Source organism: Panthera uncia, assembly GCF_023721935.1.
Source record: "Panthera uncia isolate 11264 chromosome A1 unlocalized genomic scaffold, Puncia_PCG_1.0 HiC_scaffold_17, whole genome shotgun sequence".
Classification (NCBI taxonomy): domain Eukaryota; kingdom Metazoa; phylum Chordata; class Mammalia; order Carnivora; family Felidae; genus Panthera; species Panthera uncia.
In genome coordinates, this window is record NW_026057577.1 from 58,975,756 (window position 1) to 58,990,152 (window position 14,397).

The 14,397-nt window shown below is 44.2% G+C and overlaps 1 pseudogene; it reads right to left on the bottom strand.

Annotated features, from left to right (window-relative positions):
- Nucleotides 1-9,825: 9,825 nt before the first annotated feature.
- LOC125935235 (60S ribosomal protein L18a-like) lies at nucleotides 9,826-12,432 on the bottom strand (annotated as a pseudogene).
- Between the last annotated feature and the right edge of the window lie 1,965 nt (nucleotides 12,433-14,397).

A 14,397-nucleotide genomic window follows, 5' to 3' on the forward strand; every position in this document is an offset into this window, starting at 1 on the left:
GCCTGGGCTACTCAGACATTGCTTACATGTGGCTCAGGCTTTGATGGTGTGTATGTGCTTCTCTGAGGTATACATCTTGAACTTGTAGGGGGAATTTTTGCTTAGACTGGGTGAATCAGTGAGATTGAGCAAGTGCGTGAATCAGGAGACTCAGGCCAAAGGTCTGATCACTGGTCCCTCAGGTTATCTTCACATAAAAGCCTAACAGTGCCATTGCTCACCTCAGCAGCCTCAAAAAACACATGCTCAGGGGAACCTTCCCCAAGAAGATTTTTCCTGACCAGTCCTGGAGCCAATCTGTCTAATTCCTTCTGACACCCTCCCCCACTCCACACACACCTTTCCACACCCGCACATTCAGCAGTCATTGTGCTTATTTATATATTTGGCTCCCCCCAGTGGAATGTAAGCTTACTGACATCAAAGACCATGTCTTAACTAAAATCAGTATTCCCAGTACCCAACATAGTTACCTGAAATATAGTAGATATCCAGTAAATGTTTGCTGGCTTGCTGGCTGAATGCCTCTTAAGTAACAAGGACAAAAGTGTAGATGCATCATATAAGCCCTTCCACAACTCAAAAAGCTCTTCACAGGGGCGCCTGGGTGGCTCGGTTAAGCACCCAGCCCTTAGTTTCAGCTCAGGTCATGATCTCACAGGTTTGTGAGATTGAGGCCCATGTTGGGCTCTGCACTGACAGGGTAGAGCCTGCATGGGATTTTCTCTCTCCCTCTCCCTCTGCTCCTCCCCCACTAATGCGTGCTCTCTCGCTCTCTAATAAATTAAAAAAAAACCCTCACAAAATATGCTCTATGATTATATCAGTAACCTAATTTCAGTGCCTAATTTATACATACCATTCCATTTATAAGGCAAAGATCCAGGCCCATTTTTATAAACTCCCTAAGAATTCTGTTTTAAAGAATATTGCTGGGTAGTAATATATCCTCCTATTCCAATACTCCTGGAGGTATCTTAAGTCATAAATAGAGGATAAACACTATCACCACAGTTTTATCATGATTTCAATAGTCCTAAAGTACGACGCATATGCGTAAACAATAGGAGATATGCAGGATTTCAAGACAGCCCGCTACACATGTAAAGCCTAGAGGTGTCTGTTGCCTCCTAATTCAGGACACTAGATCTCCCACATCAAGGTCTTCAGTGAGTGGACAGAATTCAGGCCTGTCTACCAATTTTTCCCTCCGCTGACACTGTCTAGTCTCCCAGGGGGACTATGTTACAGGAGATACTGTTCAAGGATTTCTGGACCATACTGCTGTCATGGGCTTTTTTCAGTTTGTGGTTTCACACCTATAATTCTTTCCCAATTCCAAAAAAAAACTAAGAACAAGTTCATTTCATTAGAGATCACCCTCTTTCAATCTTAGTCCTTTTCCTTTTTTTTTTTTTTTTTTTTTAATCTCACTGAAAGGTTATTATTTACTGAGCCCTTAGGGCCTCTTGGAGCTCTCTGGCCCATTTGGTCTTCCACACACTGTCAACAATACAGTTAGGTTATACCTTTATAGCTATTTTCATGCCCTTCTGCTGAGTCTTTGGCACTTTACTAGGCAGTCTGTGATGAAAACCACAAATCTGTTTCTTCAGAGATCTCATTCTCATCACCGAAGTATATACCAGATCCTGGACAGGAAATAAACTACTCTGTAAGTTAAAGAGAGTGTGTTAATCAGATCTGGTTGTGAAGCTGAGCTGAATTCTTACAGTATTTTAATCGGACTTTCAGTGAGCCTGATTTCCTTATCAAAACCATCTCTGGCTCCCATATTCTCTCCTTTACTGCCTCCCTGATGCTGGTGGAAAGAGGAGGCAGCCTTTCTGTCCCCTCCCCACCCCCAAGTCTCCCTGCTGTTAGCAATACAGCTGCTCTAGGAAAGCAATATACCCTTAGGAAAGTTTCTTTGATACTTTTGTGTCTATAACCATGCTAGTACCATTGGCCTATAAGAGATCAAGAATACAATTGTATCCCTTAGGGAGCTTATTAGACCATTGGGAAGACAAAGGTCATTATATACAGAGAGCAACAGACCCAGTGATGTGCTGAAGCCAGTGCTTACCAGCTCAGGAGAGCCAACTATTATGTTTTGAAGACAGGATATCCCGTCAAGCTGTTGATGGTTTGATATTAGCCACCATGAGAATATTTACACCACAGAAATTGGCAAACACTACAAAGCAAGGCTCCAGAGAGCTGATGGTCAAACATTTACCAGCACACAACTGGGTGGGGTATACTATCCTGTCTTATTTCTGGTTGTCCCTCCTCAGTATCTTGGGAAATGCTGTAGAAAGCTTGAAACTTTCAGAAAACTTCTTCTTTAAATGGAGAAGCAACAGGAAAAAATGTAGAGAAGAAGCTTCTGGACACTGGTCTTGGCAGTGATTTGAATATGATGCCAAAAGCATTCAGCAAAAGCAGAAGTCAGCAAATGGAACTACATCAACCTCAAAAACGTCTGCACAGCAAAAGAAACTAAATGTACATCAGATAAGGGGTTAATATTCAATACATGTAAAGAATTCATACAACTCAATAACAACAAACCCTGATTTTAAATGGACAGAACTAAACAGACATTTTTCCAAAGAGGACATCAAAACGGCCAATAGGCATATGTAAAAATATGCCACGTGACCAACCATCAGAAAAATGCAAATCAATACCATAATGAGTTATCAACTCACACCTGTTAGAATGGCTATCATCAAGATGAGACAAGTGCCGGTGAGAATGTGGTGAAAAGGGAACCCTTTTACGCTATTCATATGAATGTAAATTGGTCCAACCACTATGAAAAACAATATGGAGGCTCCTCAAAAAAATTAAAAAGAGCTACCATATACCCAAGGAAAGGAAAACAGGAGTTCAACCACATATCTGCACTCCCATTTATCACAGCATTATTCACAATAGCCAAGATATGGAAACGTGAATGTCCATCAGTGAAGTAAAGGATAAAGAATATGTGGTAAATATACATGGTGGAAAATTATTCAGTCATGAGAAAGAAGGATATCCAGCCATTTGTGACAACATCATGGTCCTTGGGCACAATATTCTAAGCAAGGTAAGTCAGAGAACGAGAAGTACTGTATGATATCACTTACATGTGGAACAGTAAGTGCCACTGGGTGGCACATTTAAACATCTGACTCTTGGCTTTTGCTCAGGTAATGATCTCATGGTTCATGAGTTCCAGCCCCACATTGGCAAAGAGCCTGCTTGGGATTCTCGGTCTCCCTCTCTTTCTGCCCCTCCCTATGCACGTACTCTTTCCTCTCTCTCAAAAATAAATAAACTTAAAAAAAAAAAAAAGATTGGGGCACCTGACTTGTGATTCAATTAAAAATATATCATTCTGGGGTATCTTAGTGGCTCAGTCGGTTAAGCATCCAACTCTTGGTTTCAGCTCAGGTCATGATCTCCCAGTTTGTAGGTTCAAGCCCCATGTCGAGCTCCACTTGTAGGGTCCCACACTGAAAGCACTAAGCCTGCTTAGGATTCTCTCTCTCTGCGCCACTCCCCCACTTTTGCACTTGAGCATGTGCACATGTGCTATCTATTAAAATAAAGAGACTTTAAAAAAAAAACACATTTGAAGCTTCCTCATTTAGGCATGTTTTTAAGTTCCCACTTACAACTAGAGTTTCCATGCTTAGAAACGCATTTTCTGAAATTCAAAAGTCTTTTTTCCTAACTTATTTGTTCATTTGAAAGCAAAATTGAGCTTCCTATGTTCTCTGCACTCTACTAGACCTGGGATGCAAAGATATCAGACTCCTCTTCCCTAAAGGGCTAAGAACTCCAGAGTCCTAATAATTTACTACCCTCTAATGTAGTCGCTCCCAAACCTTTGGCTTTCTTTTGAGATTTCAAAATAAATTTCAGGGGATGATAAAGGATTGCTGATTTCTTACTTTGCCCAGTTAATTCTCTTGACAACAAACACCTGCTCATTTTAGAAAAAGAGCATTTTGGGGAACTGGGTGATTCAGTCCATTGAGTGCCCACCTCTTGATTTTGGCTCAGGTTAAGATCCCTGGGCCATGAGATTGAGCCCCACATTGGGCTCCATGCTGAGTGTGGAGCCTGATTAAGATTCTCTCTGTCCCTCTCCCTGGCTCTCACTCTCTAAAATAAAGGAATGGGATGGGATGGGATACAATGCAATGAGATGGAATTGAATGGACCACAATGCAACACAATGCAACATAAAATAAAATAAAATAAAATAAAATAAAATAAAATAAAAATAAAATAAAATAAAATAAAATAATATAAAATGGTAAAGGTAAAGCATATTCCCAGTCTCAGAAAGGTGGTTCTCATTAAAATTGCAGATAAAAATCAGTTGGGGAGGGGTGCCTGGGTGGCTCAGTCAGTTAAGCATTTGACTTTGGCTCAGGTCATGATCTCACAGTTTCATGAGTTCAAGCCTTGTTTCAGGTGAGCTCAAACCCCGGTGAACCCGGCTTCTCTCTCTCTCTCTGCCCCTCATGGGATATTCTCTCCCTCTCTCTCTCTGCCCCTTGCTCACTTGTGCCCTCTCGCTCTCTTAAAAAAAAAAAAAAAAAATCAGCTGGGGAAACTTAAAAAATAAATCTATGCCCTGCCCCCAACCAATTAAATTAGAATATCTGTGGATTTGACCACAGCATCCATTATTTTTTTTTAACGTTTATTTATTTTTGAGACAGAAAGAGACAGAGCATGAACAGGGGAGGGGCAGAGAGAGAGGGAGACACAGAATCTGAAACAGGCTCCAGGCTCTGAGCTGTCAGCACAGAGCCCGACGCGGGGCTCGAACTCACGGACCATGAGATCATGACCTGAGCCGAAGTCGGACGCTTAACCGACCAAGCCCCCCAGGCGCCCCTACATCCATTATTTTTAAAAAATCTTTCAGGGTTGGGGCACCTGGGGGGCTCAGTCGGTTAAGTATCCAACTCTTGATCTAGGCTCATGTCATGGTCTTGTGGGTTCCTGGAACAGAGCACTGTGTGGGGCTCCATACCAGCAGTGCAGAGCCTGCTTAGGATCTCTCTCCTTCTCTCTCTGCCCCTCCCTCCTGCTTGCACTCTCTCAAAATAAAAATATAAACATTTTTATTTATATATTATATATATATATATAGTATGTATTACATATTATATATACGTCTGTACATATAGTTGTGTATTTGACTTTAGACTTCTGATTTTAAGTTAAAAGGTATGGAAGAATTTGGCTGACTATATAAATAAGAGTGAGGTGATTAAGATAAATTAAATCCACAATATTTATAAGTTTGTTATATTTACAAGAGTTACTTGAGTACCTAGGTAGTTTTTGCCAGACAAATGATACAAAAATTAATTTTATAAATGAAATTTAAACATACTAAGTTTGGGGGAATCTAGATGGCTCAGTCAGTTAAGCATCTGACTCGATTTCAGCTCAGGTCATGATTTCATTGTTCGTGGGATCAAGTCTCACATCGAGCTCTGTAGTGACAGCATAAAGCCTGCTTGGGAGTCTCTCTCTCTCTAAGTAAATAAATAAACATTTAAAAATAAACATATTAAGTTCATAGTGTATTATACATTAATATAGTATTTTAGATGCTATGAATTAATATATTCAACTTATAAATGCAATTTAAAATTTAAGTTTGCAAATGAGACTAAACATTAATCAAAAGCTTAAAAGTGATGATAAATTGTTCTAGAGTACATTTATAAGTACATTTATAGTGCATTTATAATACATTTATAAGTACATTTGTATATTTATGGAGTATAGAAGAGTAAGCAAATTTTTAAGTTGAACTTATAAACTTAAGGTTTTGCAATTTGTATCTTTAATTAATCAAATACTAATTTTAAAAACCTCAGGCACCTGGCTGGCTCATTGGATTGAGCATCTAACTCTTGACTTTGGCTCAGGTCATGACCTCTCAGTTTGTGAGAGGGAGCCCCATGGTGACAGCACATGGTGACAGTAGGATCTGACAGCGCAGAACCTACTTGGGATTCTCTCTCTCCCTCTCTGTCCTTCCCCCTCCCTCTCTCTCTCTTTCAAAATAAGTAAATAAATTTTTTTAAAAAACATAAAAGCCATTAATAGCTTTCTATGTACAAAAACTGCCCTCATAAGCAAAAAATAAAACCAACAAAATACAGTCCAGTGCTAGTCTGGGGAAATACATCGTCAACTCCAAATAAGGAGTGACAGTTGTTCTAGAGCACAGCGCATTTCTACAATGGGGACCGTCACCGCACAGAGGGGAAAAGAGCCTTGGTACCGCTCCCTATGGCTCCCCGGGCATCACCAGGCAGCTGCTACAGCATCTCAATGGCCTGGGTGATGTTGCTTTCAGCAATCAGACCCTCATTTGTTGACCATTTGGTCCAAAGAACATTTCATGCTGGACTCGGGGCCTCAGGTAGGGATGTGGCAAGAAGCACCCCTCTGTTCTCGTCCTCCTACCTGCCACCCCCCCCCCCATGTTAAACCTTAAAAAGAAGTGTAAATGCACCTACTTACCTGGAGGGTTGGGGGTGAATGAGACCTGCAGAATTAAAGCTTCCTTCTCTGGCTAGATGCCCCAGAAGTAACAGTGGCCTCTTCCTGAGCCTGTTGTGAAACAATGACAATTATTTTCCGCATATCACCTGCCTCCTCAGCCATGTAGTAGACATGAATCAGCCCTTGAACTCAGGTTTGTGAGAAAAACCACTTTAATTCCCAAATTCCAACTTGTTTTCATTTTGAAAACTCATTCTCCCAGACTCCAGACAAGTACTACTTGAGTCTTGCTTGGGGTTTCCACTCTTCTCTCAGAATCACCCTAGGGTGACTTCTCAGTACCAAAGTGTTAGGGACTGGGGAATGGCTGTCCACACAGATTCCTCCTAACACGACCATGGTCAGCACTCACCACCACCCCCATTCTCAGAGGCCATAAAACCACAAAAGGGCCCCCAAACCTGAATGAACCCCTGGAGCCATTTCTTTACTGGCCCTCACCTGGAGGGCTGCAGGAAGCCCCTCTTCTCCCTCTCTCTCTAGCATGGGACAATCTGTCCCTAATCTGAGAAGGAAAGCCTTATGTCCGCCCGCCCTCCTTGCTTTTGGCAAAGAAATTCTGTCTGTTCCCAGTCTTCCTTTACTTATGGCCCCTAAGTTCCCCTAAAGGCTTAGCTTGCAGGCCGGCTCTGACTCACACATGCCACATCCCCTCTGAGGTAATAAGCTCAGAGTCCACCCTCTGAATGGAGAATTGGGGAATAGGGAAATATCAAAGGGAGATGGGCTCAGTGTCTTCTGGTGCTACCCCACCACATTCTGAATGAGCCCAAATGATGATGACCTAAGGTGTAGTATAGGATCCTCTTTGGGTTTCTGGAGCCTACAAAAAAAAAAAAAAAGCCACCAAGAATATTGTTTGGAAAAGTCATACTTACAGAATGAAATTGCAGGTGCTCAAGAGGCAGAGGGGTGTGGTGGCAGAGAAAGAAGAGAAAGGGATTCCCCAAGGCTGGGGGAGCAGAGGCATGGTGGAGTTTGGAGTGGACTTGTCTGCTCCACTCCTAAATGGTTTGAGAAATGGAGAGGAGCCTCTGATGGGAGTACCTGGTCATGACTGTGGACTGGACACTTAGTCTGCACCCTGGAGCAGAGATGAGGGCTCTAGATGGCCAAGCTTACAGCAGCAGGCAGGCTGATCTCGAGGAGCACCAATGCAGCCCTCCTAAAGGAAGCACCACCTCCTCCCCCCAATACACACAGAGAACCTGTAGAATGGGGCTAAGGAAGGAGCCCCAGTAAGGACTGACATTGCAGGCTGGCTAGGTGAGAGGGCAGGGGGACAAAGTGAGAGCAGGGAGTGAAAGGGCGGGCCTACACCTGCGGACTCCATCTTGTTCTGTGTCCTTCACCTTGACCACACCTCCTCCCCTTGAGTAAAACCCCCCCCTCACCTGCCTAACAAGACTCAGACCCTTCCCCAGCCAATCGGCTGAGGCCATAGCCATTACCTCACCAACTGCCCCTAGGCCCTAATAAAACCTTTGTCCTTTTGAAACTTGCTCTCTCTCCCTGGTATCTCACCGCTGCATTGGTGCAGGTAGGGGATTGAGCTCGAGCTAGCTCGAATAAAGGCTCTTTTGCTTTTACATCGGACTCGGCTCCCTAGTGGTCTTTAGGGATCACAAATTCTGGGCATAACAGGAGCAGGGCTCTGCTCAGCTCTAACAGAGGGGAGCTGACCAAAGAAAAGTTGAGGAACAGAGGCCACAGGGACCTATGCTCAGGGAAAAGAAGAGGGTCATACAGAGAGCCAGACAACCTCCAGGCCCCACACTCCCAACTCCAGAAGGTGTTTCTGGTGACACTCTCCATCCAACCTCCAGTCACCAGAGGCAGAAACAGGCAGCCTTGGACCCACATGCAGAAATGGGGAGCCCGCCAAGCATATTCACTATTCTAAAACTCCTGCACATGTGTTGTTTCTATAAGAAGAAATGGAATAAACATTAAGAAAGTACCAAAGAAACCAATGAGCCGTTAAAACTGATTCAGCAGCATGGGGCGCCTGGGTGGCTCAGCTGGCTAAGCGTCTGACTTCATTCAGCTCAGGTTATGATCTCACGGCTTGTGGGTTTAAGCCCTGCATCCATCTCTGTGCTGACAGTGTGGAGGAGTGTGCTTCAGATTCTGTATCTCCCTCTCTCTCTGCCCCTCTCCTGCTTGTGCTCTCTCTCTCTCTCTCTCTCTCTCTCAAAAAAATAAACATTGTTTTAAATAAATAGATAAATAGATTCAGCAGAATATTACCTAAGAGAAGTATGGGTGATTAAATGACATAAAGGGAAAAAAATAAAATGAAAATCAAACAAACAACCTTGACCTTACCTCACAACTGACATCACCAAGGCTGGACCCCAACGCAGTTTCTTCAGCCACTATTTGCTGGACCTGGATTATTCAGTTCCTACTGTTTGGATTTGTTCCTAAAATGAAAAGATGCCTGTGTTTAGACCAGGCCACGTCCTCCACCTAGAAATTCTACAAACAGGCCCTGAGAAGTGCTCCACGTGGGTGGAGCACCCTCAAGGGGCAGCTCCTGAAGTCACAGCTTTGGTTCAAAGTACCCTGAAGAAAGGATTCACTACAAACCCTTATCCAAGCTATGATCTAGCACACATGTCTTCCCTTCACTAAGGTTACCTTACTAAGTAATATCAGGTTTATACATTATAAAACACAATAAGTAATCACTGTGAGGCACATACATCTCTGCAAAGAAGAGTTGTCCAACTATATGAACATCTCTTGCCATATTTGGGGGGGGGGGTGGTTCTTCTAAATAGCTGTTCATTAATTGCTTATTTTATAGCACCCACTAGAAAAAAACAGTAGCAGATATCTCAAGTCTAAGAAAAACTTATGGAAGTAAGTTTTTCATTGAAAGTGTTCTCCATTAGGGGCACCTGGGTGGCTCAGTGGGTTAAGCGTGGGACTCTTGATTTCAGTGCAGGTCAGGATCTCATGGTTCCTGAGATGGAGCCCCCTCCATCCTGGGCTCTGCGCTGACAGTAGGGAGCCTGATTGGGATTCTCTCTCTCCCTCTCTCTGCCCCTTCCACTGCTTGTGTACTCTCTCTCTTTCAAAACAAACATAAAAAAGAAAAGAGAAAAAGGTGTTCTGTTATCTTCACAAGAAGCCCTTTTTTTGTTGTTTGATTTTTGTTTTGTTTTGTTTTCCCATTGAATTCATTTGGGCAGAACTGGAGCCAGGGAGGCTCTGCATCTAAAAGAGGGTGTTCGGCCTCTTGGTGATGAAATGCGGGTTGTGCTGGCGACACAGGACCCGGTGGGGCAGTGGGAACTTGATTCTTGGAGTCATGGAACTGTCTGACTGCTGCTCGGCGGCACGTGCTGGCTGCAATCTCCTCCACCTTCATGATCTGGATCCAGCAGCCCAGGGAGGGGTGTGGGGTGCCCATGTCTCGGTCGCAGTGGGTGACGGCGCCCTCGTCGTCAGGTCCCTGTACGCCCCGTACATGTTGTGGGTGCCACTGCGGGAGTCATAACGCAGCCAGATGCCGAAGTTCTTCACCCACAAGGGGAATTTCTCAAACACCTGTCCACAGTAGACAATTTCCCCTGAAGTCTTCATCTTCAGACACAAAGTACCAGAAGCGGGACTTGAGGATGACATGATTAGGTGCAAATACTCGCAGGAGATACAACAGCGGAGTGCGGCATTTTGGGGTGGGCAGGCAGCGCTCCACTACCTTGTACCCTAAAGTGTGCCATCATGGCGCACTGTCCGCTCTCAACAGCCACCCAAGAGAGGATCGCTCCCACCAGACTTCTGAGGACCAGGGGTTGAAAACGAACGTCTCAAAAGTCCCTTTGAGCTCTGTGGTTTCTGTGAGCTGCTGGAGGATGAGTAGTATGCAATATTCTTATCTATACCCTACCCTCAGCCCCTGAATAAAGTATTTGTTGAACTGGAAAAGCCAGTTGCCTCAATTAAGCCAAGAGCAGGAGGCTTCAAACTCTTGTCTTTCTCCACTGAATCCACGAGGGGGCGGCAATCCTCCAAAAACATGACTATTCTGAGCAGGCTGCCCTCTTCTAGCTAAAAAACACCTGAAGTTCATTAAAAATCAAACAACTACCATTTATTACTTATTTTACTCTTAGTAACAACATTGCTAATAGTTCAGTGCTTAAGAACTCATTACCAAAACATTAAATTAAACAAAAACCAACAACCACACATGAAACAAATGATATTTCAATTATTACAGATGAGGCTGTGAATGAACACAGAAGCCTCATTTTTTTTTTTTTTCTCTTTTTCTGGAATTGCCTAGAGAAGACCTTCCTTGTCCCTCTGCCTAAATTCACATGTCGGTCTTCTCTGTGAGCCAAGCAAAGAGCCATTCATCCATCCATTCATCATTGATTCACTCACACATCAAACCAACACCTACTGAGCAACTGCTGTGTGCTAGACGCTGTGCTAGGCACTGGGAGGAACGCAAAAAAGTACGTGAATCCAGTTGGCATTAGTCCAGGTCTCTATTTGAGTGAGAGCCATTTTCACTCCAACACTGTTAATTGCAAAAGAATAATTTGTTTTAGGACTGGATGAAACTTTATTAAAGCAACTTGCTGGATACCCTTGCTCTCTGACTCTATTTGTAAAGCATTTGTCCACTGAAAGAACCCCCATTTACTTAATCCTGAGAGTTTTTAGCTAAGTAAAAAAAAAAAAAAAAGACTTGTCCTAAATGTCTCACCAGAAAGAATGACTTTCCAGGGAACACAACATAGCTTACCAGGCAGGGACAGGTGGCTTGACAGAAGTTAATTCAGTCAAAAACTGTTTGGTCTGCACAGTGTTTTCACTATTCTTGGAGCTTTTTTGTTTGTTTTGTTAACTAATGCAAACTTTAAAAACTGAGACAAATTTGGAGCTCTAGTCTAAGATGACAATGCACAAAGACCCTGAACTCACCTCCTCCACAGGTATACCAAATCTACCCCCATTTGTAGATCAATTCCTCCTGGAGAAGGACCGAGGGCTGTCTGAACAGCTTCTGCACAACAAATGATATAAACAACCCAGAGAGAATGGCAAGAGACGGAGACTGAGCGACAAGGGGAATCCCCATCCCCAACGCTGCCAACTGCACTGGGGAGGGATGCTACCCACAGGCTGGGAGATCCCTCTTCCCTGGAGCACAAAAAAAACAACACCAGAAAAAAAAAAAAAAAAAAAAGCTCAAGTTTAAAAGGGCAACTAGAATATAAACAAACCAACCCTAAAATCCTGCCAGATGGTAGGAGAGTTGCGGGAACACTCTCGAGGTTAGAGGGACTAGTGAGCAGCACAGTTTATATTCCCCCTCCACCTTGACAGTATGGACAGGAGCAGGGCCCAGTGCCATAGCTGGCCTGCTGCCTCAGTGAGCCCCAGGCCCCTAGCTCACAGCAGTCACAGCCATACCACCAAGGCCACCCCACCATGGTGCACACACCAGGACATCCCTGATCGATGCTTACTACAGCTAATGGCAGTTTCACCAAGGCGACACAGGGACAAAGCACCCTGCAACTCTCCAGACCCACATCACTTTGGCTCCAGACAACTTGCCAGGGAACCCCTCCAGTGCAGAGCAACTGGGGGTACACTGACCTTGGCTCTAAGCATTCTGGCACAAACCATCTATACAAAGGATCCCAGAATCCCCTGGCCTGTGCACACCTCAGCTCCAGCCATGCACAGGGTACCCTGGAATACCCTGGCTTGTAATTTCAGCTTCAGCTGTCCTGCCAAGGTACCTTCTGCAGAGAGGGTCCCAGGACCACTCTGGCCCACACCTACTTCAGTCCCAACCATCCCAACAGGGCAGCCTGGGACCCCCAGCCCATGACAGCCACATCTCCAGCCAACCAACCAAAGTCACCAGGAACACACAGTATTCACAGGGGATGGCCTGTGATAAACAAAACCATTCCATCAAGGTTAGGATAAGTAGATGTTTCACCTAATTCACAGAAACACAGTAAGTCAAGCAAAATGAGGAGACAGAGCAATATGTTCCACACAGAAGAATAAGACAAAAATCTCAGAAGGACTTGAAGAATATAATAACTGAAATGAAAAATACCCAAGAGGGAATTAACAGTAGATTAGAGGATGAAAAAGGAAAAATCAGTGATCTGGAAGGCAGGATAAGGGAAAGCACCCAAGATGAAAATAAAAAAGATTTTTTTAATTTTATTTTTATTTTATATTTTTTAAGCACAAGCAGGGAGCAGGGGAGAGGGCAAAGGGGAAGAGGATGAGAGAATCTCAAGCAGGCTCCATGTACAGTGCATTTGGTTGATCATGAGGTGGCATTTGGTTGATCATGACCTGAGCCAATCCAAGATTTGGATACTCAACCAAATGCCACCTCAGCACCCCCAAAAAAGTTTTTTTTGAGAGAGAGATAGAGATAAAGAGAGTACAAGCAGGAGAGGGGCAAAAGGAGAGAGAGAATTCCAAACAGGTTCCATGGGGTCCCAACATGGGGCTTGATCCCATGGCTGTGAGATCATGACCTGAGCCGAAATCAAGAGTGAGACACAAGTGACAGAGCTACCAGGCACCCCGCAAAAAAACAATGTCCAAAAATGAGGATAGGAGAGACTGAGAAAATGGCAGAGTAAAAGGACCCGTAAGCTCCTTCTATCCCATGGATACAACTAAGTAACACTCACATCAGCATATATAACTAGGAAATAACCCTAAGACGGGCAGAACAAAGTCCACAACTAAAGGCTGGGAAGAAGCCACACTAAGGAAGGTAGGAAGGGTGAAGACACAGTTTGGAAACAAAACAGACCATGGCCACCCATGGTGGGGAGGGAACTGGTAGCACAGAGAAGGGTGAAAAACAAAATTTCACACAAGGGAGCCCACACAGGCAAGACAAATCCCCACAACATTTGGCTTTGAAAGTGAGAGGGGCCAAATTTATTGAGTTTGTACAACCAGCAGAACTTGAAACCTGGGATTTTTTTAAAAAATCAGAGGTCTCAGCTCTGAAAGAGCCCAGAGGGTGTTAGGAAGCCAAGTCGCCACCCTTAAAGAGCACAACAGCCCATGCAAAAACAGCCCAGAATCAGCAGTTGAAATACACTGGGGCAGATGGGAGGGAGAGTGATTTACTCATCTCAGAGTGTGACTCAGAGAGACAGAGATCACAGAAGCCCCCTCCAGGAACAAACAAACTGGCACATTCCATTTACCTCCTGCTCCCAGCAGCATAAACAGCGGCCACCTACAGTAACAAGTGTACCTCTGACACTCATTACCTAACTTGTTTACACCAAGCCATGCCCACCCACCCCCCACATCAGTAGACCTGCCTTTTCCAGTCACACTGGCCTCAGTCCTGGTGCTGCAGGCCCCCTCCCCCAGAAGACTGGCACAAACCCTGCCAACACCACATCTCCTGACCAACAAGGTTTGCAGGATTTCAGTTTCAGTGCCAGCAGTAGCAGCAGGTCTCATTTCACAAGCAGATGAGCACACACCTTGTAAAAACACACCCCACCCCTTCTGAGGAACAAATATTGCCCACAACAGGCAAAGAGACATGGACTGAAGGGAAAAGAGGTCAGGATGCAACAGCACAGCTCGTGATATACACATAAGAGGCACTCCCTGAAGCACCAGGTCCTGGGGATTAGGGGACACTGCACTGCCATGCACTAAGGACCTCTTCTTCTTAAGGCCACTAGCATCAAGAGTAAGAGACATAGCTGACTTTTCTAATACATAGAAATGGACACAGAGAGTTAGACAAAATGTGGA